The sequence below is a fragment of the Bubalus kerabau genome, chromosome 4 (assembly GCF_029407905.1).
Source record: "Bubalus kerabau isolate K-KA32 ecotype Philippines breed swamp buffalo chromosome 4, PCC_UOA_SB_1v2, whole genome shotgun sequence".
Classification (NCBI taxonomy): domain Eukaryota; kingdom Metazoa; phylum Chordata; class Mammalia; order Artiodactyla; family Bovidae; genus Bubalus; species Bubalus kerabau.
Genome location: NC_073627.1, coordinates 87,239,390 through 87,246,733, shown reverse-complemented (window position 1 = coordinate 87,246,733; position 7,344 = coordinate 87,239,390). Strand labels below are relative to the sequence as shown.

The 7,344-nt window shown below is 40.8% G+C and overlaps 1 long non-coding RNA gene across 2 annotated transcripts; it reads right to left on the bottom strand.

The window, feature by feature from the left end:
• Positions 1–515: 515 nt before the first annotated feature.
• On the bottom strand, positions 516–6,749 carry LOC129651483 (uncharacterized). 2 transcript variants are annotated; one of them, XR_008714175.1, is made up of 3 exons: positions 6,458–6,749; positions 5,641–5,787; positions 516–908 (listed from the first exon to the last, which is right to left on the bottom strand). It is a non-coding gene; the product is annotated as an uncharacterized LOC129651483 (long non-coding RNA). The 2 variants fall into 2 exon arrangements; XR_008714174.1 differs by lacking the exon at positions 516–908 and adding an exon at positions 2,722–2,960.
• Positions 6,750–7,344: the final 595 nt, after the last annotated feature.

Sequence of the window (7,344 nt, the reverse complement as noted above, 5' to 3'; positions counted from 1 at the left end):
GTGATTTACAAAAGATGTTAAGTTCTAACACAGTACAGATTCAGGGTTTTCGATTTTTATATTTTTTATAATTTTTCATTACATGGGTGAGATGGTGGAACTTAACCTGCAAGTTCTGAAGATCTTCTAAAAGTTTACATATTATTTAGCTACATATACATCTGGAAATTTTCTTTGCTTTTTTACAGATATAGCTGTAATTAGATGTTCAAAGTGACATACGATACCAGAAAGCTTAGAAATCATTGCACTAAAAATAAAACAAAATAAGACAGGATTCATTCTCTGATTTTTCAAAGCTCTTATCTCTATATCATGCTTAAAAGTGTATTTGGACACTCCACAAGTACCTTCTTCAAGTTTTCTACAACTCATTCATCACAAGCAAACCCAATCACTGTTTTCTCTATTTCTGTTAATACCACAGTCATTTAATCCTTCAGTTTAGAGATCTAGGCATTATTTCCTTCTCTTTTGCTTTGTTCCCCGATTCTGAGATCCATGTCATGATGTGGTTGAAAGACAGATTATTTTATTTCCTAGATATCCACTTATCTTGGTGGACTCTTATACACTGCTTCTCATGGTGCTTCATGAAACTTTGCTCAATGAGAAATAGTTCTGAAACAGGGTAGTTATAAGAACAGAGTAGAAACTATTTCTTTATGTTAGGACAGAAAGAGCCAGTAAGGTCTAGTTTGTGGGGAAAATACTTAGTTTTTTGCATTGTGGTGGATGAATTAGGAGAGGGCCTTTCAGAGATCAAGCTGAACCTTGCTACCTTATCTCAATGATTATATAGGGGAAGCTATATGAACTGGAATCAGTCCCATGTAGGCTGGGTTTCAGAGGTCAATACTCTTTGAGAAGACTTGCTGTGACCTCTGCTCAGTAGCAACACTTCATACCTAGAGGGGCAAAAGACCGCATTTAAATTCACAATTTGGGGGAAACACAGATGTTAAGTGAAGAAACAGTCAGGTCACACAGGCAAAAATTCTTGTTCCTAGCAAAGTTAGGCAGATTTTCCTGGTGTCTTATGAAGTTTGCCACACATTCCTGAGCAGGAAGCTGCTCTTCTAAGACCTCCCTTTCTATTTCCCATGTATTCTAACAATGAATTCATTGTAAGCAATGAATTGGAAGCAATTTGCGTATCTTTTCCTTGAAACTCTTGAGAATCTTGATAGGCTAATAAAATCTCTCCAACTTAGAGGAAATATTGCCCTGCCAGTGAGCTTACAGGTGTTTACTGATGTCCAACAGTCCAGTCACAAGGTAGAAAGCCTTTTATTCCACTAGGAAAGATGAGGAATAGGGAGGAAAAGGAGGAAGTCAATTTTTATTTATTGGGAATCTATTATGGTACAGACACTATACTAAGCCCTTTATTTAGATTATCTATTTGTATACATGACACTACCATCCAAGGTAGATGTAACATCCCAGAAGAGGAAATTAATGCCAGTGAGTTTATGCAACTTGCCCAAAGTCAGTCATCTTTCCCTTAGGGAAATTTGTTATTTACCTATTTTCCCTCAGCTCCAAGTCAACTCTCCTAAAACTTCTTTGCCAAGGTTGTTCTCTTTTTATTTAGTCATTAAGTTGTGTCAAACTCTTTTCTGACCCTGTGGACTGTAGCCTGCCAGGCTCCTCTGTCCATATGGAATTTTCCAGGCGAGAATACTGTAGTGGGTTGCCATTTCCTTCTCCAAGGGATCTTCCCAAGCTAAGGATCAAATCTGCATCTCCTGCATTGGCCAGGCATATTCTTTACCACTGAGCCACCAGGGAAATCCCTGTTGTCTTTTAGGACCGGCCAATAGGGGCACTAGAGAGAGACTGAAAAGTGTAAGGAGGAGGGAGAGGACTTCTCTCCTGTTTTACCTATTTCTACAGTGTGAAGTCGGCTTCCCTGCTGGCTCAGTGGTAAAAAAATCCACCTGCCAGTGCAGGAGATAGGTTCAGTCTCCTGATCCTTGGAGAAGGAAATGGCAACCCACTCCAGTATACTTGCCTGGGAAATCCCATGGACAGAGGAGCCTGGTGGGCTATAGTTCATGGTGTCGTAAAAGAGTCATACATAATTTAGCAACTAAACAACAACAATGACAACATAGTAGGAGGCCCTAGCAGCAGAAGTTGGTTCCAACCTCTGATTACTTTTAGCACCCTAAGAGCAGTGTCTTCATACCCTCTTGGGGTACCAGCCATGGCCAATTATGTGCCCTGTCCTTAGAGGGCTGAGCACCAATTCTTAAGGCTCCTGGTTCATGCTCATAGGTCCTTGTAAACTCCTCTCTGCCTTTTCTTCTTTCAGTCTTAGGGTAGTAACTGCTTCTTGCCTAGTCTACCTCACAGCTCCCTTCTTTCTATTTTAGTCATCCAACACCTGTTGTACCAATGTCCTATATTAAGCCCTTTGTGTGTGTGTGTGTGTGTATATATATATATATAATATATGTATTTGGCCACACTGTGTGGCTTGTGGGATCTTAGTTCTCCCATCAGAGATTGAACCTGGGCTGCCATTGTAAGAGTTCAGAGTCCCAACCACTGGACAGCCAGGGAACTCCCAAGTCCTTTGTGTTTTGAAATGTCTCCGTGGTTTCTGTTTTCCTGACCAGATCTAGATTGTGTGTGTGTGTATGTCTAACTGTGGAGTGGATACACACGCAACTGGGAGTACCAAAGGCTGGAGAAAACTAGAACGATCTCTGATCTGGTCCAGTAAACTGCTGGCTGCATCAGAGGAGTGTTAGAGGAGGCACTATCGTGACTGAGAAGCTCTTGGAAGAAAATGTCTGATTTCCACGTTATCCACAGTTAGAATGTCTCTTAAAGCACGGAAGAGTAAGGTTCAGAGAGATGCTTTAGACGCTGTGTCTCTTCAAAGTGAACGCAAAAGGCCACACAGAGGAGTCAGGTTTTCATATTGTGGCCTGTTTCACTAAGTCAGGCTGTAAAAGAAAATCATTTACATTTTGATCCTTTTCACTGGAGATACAAAATAGTCCACCCTCATGTGTCCAATCCCTCTCTTACTTTCAGAGAGCTTGGGGTGAAATGGCATGTAAGATTTGTTCCTCCCCCATCCAAAAATTACTCAGTTTTTCTTTCCGCTCAAATGTCATTGAATGCTTTCAACTGTTTTCTAAGGGAACAAATTACCTATTTATTGAAATGAGTTAACTGTAGCTTGCTGACAAACAGTATTTCATTTTCAGGAGCAGCTGTCAGACTTTTAAAACATGAAAAGCCCATCAAAAACATTTTAGAAAGTACAGCCAAAACCTTATAAGTGCCTTTCTAAAATCTGTTCTGCTCAGATGTATTCAAGGTAATTAACTGCTGTAGTAGTTTTTGTATTCTGGGCAGAGGATTTGGGTTCTGTTTTTTGTTTTTGTGTGTGTGTTTTAGAAGTTTTCATGGATACATTCTTAAGTTCAACAAATGTACACCGCATGAAGGAGTGAAGATAAAAATGACCATATTACATTGGAGACCTACTATCTGCCCAAGGGTAATGAAAATTTCTTCCAAATTGGGGTGGCGTGGAACACCCTTATTTATCCCTCTCCTTTGCTTATAATTCCCTTTTACCCAGTCCTCTAACCTTATTTTTGGGTAGAGCCCTTTGGGAGCACACCAGATGGAATGATCAAAAGCCCAGATGGGAGGTAAAGGACCCCTTAATGCTAAGCAGTTTGGAATAGAAAAAAGCCTGGAATTTCAACTGGGTACCCATTTTCTGAAATGTATTTCATGTAATCTTGCCCCACAGTTACTCCATGAAAACAGCATTTCTCCAGTCACTCATATGAGGGGAATGAGACACATTATGGCCCTCACTTGGGGATTTGGGGCTTCCCAGGTGGCGCTAGTGGTAAAGAACCTGCCTGCCAGTTCAGGAGATATAAGACACATGGGCTCGATCCCTGGGTTGGGAAGATTCCCTGGGGGAAGGCATGGCAACCCATTCCAGTATTCTTGCCTGGAGAATCTCCATCAGAGAAGCCTGGTGGGCTGCAGTCCATGGGGTCGTAAAGAGTTGGCCATGATTAAGCGAAAGCACAGCACGGCAAAGTGACTTAGCACACATGCATACACTTGCAGATTTAGCACATAAGTTATAGGCTAAAGACTCTCAGAAGTCCTTCAGTAAAGAACTCATCTAACTTTGCAGAAGGAAGTAATTTGCACAATTATGTGACCATGGAGCATCTCCTTCCTTTTACATTTTGTATGGTGCAACAACCCAATCTAATTTTACTTGGAACACATGTTTGGGATACTGTGTATAAGTGAATGAAGGAAGAGGAAGACATTTAAAGGTCCTTCAGTAAGTGAAGCCAAAGGAAGATTAGCTTTATATATAGTCATATATACTATCTGAAAAATGGAAGACATCTTAGATCAGTTAGGACTCTCTGTTGAAAGGGCTAAGAAAATTGTTTCGAAGAGGCTTAAAGGGAAAAAGAGAATTTAATATTTCACAATGCTGAAAAACTGAGGGTCGATGTGGCTTCAGACATGGCTGAATTCAGGGACCAAGCAGTTTTCCTTCATCTGCAGTGCTACCATTCTGCTCATTGTTCTTGTTTATTTTCTGGAAGTTCATTCTCTCTGTTTGTGGGGGCATGGTAGCTACAGAGTCTCCATCCCTTCGTGTTATCAGAATAGAGCCCCCTTGTTTGGTGGAAATAGTAATGGACCCTTTCAGGATAAATGAATTGAGAGGGAAGGCATTGAGGACTGTTAAGAAGAAACTGAGGATGGTTGCTATAGTAAGAGGAAATGGATGCTGGGGAAGACACACAATCAAAATGTCAAAATAATAATCTAGTGCATCTGCCTGCCCTGTTTTTTACTGTTCTGACAGGAAGAAAAAATCCCTTAGAGCATGCTCTAAAGGTATGTGTGCTTATTTGAGTGACTGGAGAAGGGGAGAGGCTTGGAGTGTTGACCTGATTCTCAGACTGCACTGGAACAGATGAGAAAGATATCCTGGTCAGGAGCAATCTCTGGCGGAGTAGAAGGTAAAGCAGAGGCTCTTAGAAGGAAAGAATGTGTTGAACTATTAAAATCCCCCAGATAGTTTGGAACTGGCCCTAGTAGTTTGTACTAGCAGGAGCTCCCAGAGTCAAGGCAAGAAGAATCTAAAGAAGACACAGAAGGAAAGTGGAAGCCCATGATTGGCCCGTTTTGAATCTCATTCCTTTGGTTGCCATCCTCAACCCAGTGTCTAATCCCTTACAATTTTGCATTGCTTAGAGGGTTACCCCAGCTCTTCACTTTGTCAGTCTTTCTCTCCCTTCCATATCACCAAGAATATGTCTCTACAAATGATCACACAGCCCCTGACCTCTGTGGCTTGGATCTAGGAGTCTCCTTATTTTTGGTGACTGGTGAGAGATGGGATGTGAATTATTATTTATTGTAAACAGGGAAGATACTTTCCTTGCCATCCAAGGTGGTATTTGAGTGATTTCCCTCCCTCTACTCACATCAGTACTTGGTATGTATTGAAGTTCAATAAATGCTTCTGTGAATTTTGATGCTTTGGGGAATTATTGCCCAAAGACCCTTGTTGCCCAGTCTATAAACTGGCTCCTCCCAGCCTTACCAGTCAGAACTTACACTTTTATGCTCCATCAATGCAACCCTTTGAAGTTCTCCAAGCATTCCTATGCTGTATACCACTGTCTTGGGTTTGATTCCCTGGAAACAGTCTGAGATGCAGATTCTTGTGCCAGTATTTACTGAGGAAGTGCTTTCAGGAGAAACCTGAAATGGAACAAGGGAGGCACAACAGGACAGGGAAAGAGGCCAGGCCAAGATGTGGGTTCAGCTGATCCTATGGGGAGCTTTTGGAGCATGAATTATACCACAAAGCTTTCCTACCCTGAGGTAAGGGGACTGGCCATATCAGTGTATTATTGGTGTTGGGCCACTTTTGGAAAGGGGAGTAACTTAGCATTTCCAGGCAAGTTCTTTCCCATAGGTTGAGAACAATTCTCAGAAGAATGCAACTGGGAGCTCTTAACAACCCATCCTCAGAGCAGCTGGGAGATCTACTACAATCATTCCAAGTGTTTGCTTACACAATTCACTCCATGAAAAAGCAGCAGCCCCTCCTCCTGTGTTACTGCCTGAAAACTTGCCCTAATATAGTAGTTTTCAAACCTTACCTAGGAAACCTACCTATTCACTCATACCCTCATCACCCTTCCCCTTCTTGGATTAGTACCCTTTTTCCTTCACTAACACTCTATGCACTTATTATACTCTTTGGAATTATACTACTTTGGAATTATACTTGGGAGAGTCTTTGCTCCAGGTGGTAGGCAGAGGGATATGAGGAGCCCATGAGTAGAGTTAAAGGTGATAAATGTTTAGACCTTTCAAGGAAAAGCTTTGAATGAGTTTACCATAAAAATAAATTCTGTCTTGTTACCTTGCAAATCCTTGAGGACAGCACTCTATCTTATTCATCTCCTGGCCCTTACTCCTGGCCCTTAGAACCTCACCTGATGCCTTGTAGGAGTTCCAACACAGGTTTGCTGAATTAAACAATATCAATCTTGTTTAGGATTGGTATCATGGAAAAATAAGTTGAACTTACCTAAGTTAAATACATACATAAATTAAAATATGTTTAACTTACCTATGGGAAAATATGTCAACCTAGAGTAAACTTTTTGAAACTAATTTATTTTCCAGTTGAAGATTGCCTTCTCTAGTATGCTATGTCTATTCCTAAACATACAGAGAAAGACATTAACCTGCCTTTTCGTACACAAATGAGTCACTTCCAAAAATAAGCACCATTTCTTGACCAACACTTACTTAATTCATCAACCTGTAATTTGCTTTTGGAAAAATCATCTCATAAAATGATGATGACTTGAGGTTTAAGAAATCTGGTGCAGAGCTAGAAAAAAAGTAAACTTTGTGGCAACATTGCAAAGAACAAAATGCAAACTGCAGTTAGTGTTGGTAGCTGTTAAATGCAAGCATTCACTGTAGCAGACAGTCTTTCTTTAGAAAACACAGGCCAATGACAGAAGATAACAAATAGACACCCTTCTCTCTAGAAGAAACATAATAATTGGCGGTGAGGAGGGGGGGTGGAAATTAGCGAAAGGTGACTTTGGAAGAGTGGCTGGAGAGTATATAATATAACGACTGTTCAGGTGCATATTCATCAAAGCTGTTGACATAGTTCTCTTATTAGCTAATATGTAAAATGTTGTTTTAAGGAAATGGTGCCTCTAAAATACCAGAGGCAAGAGAGTCTGGAGTAGCTGCCATTAAACCTCTTTGCTAATTGGACACACCAGC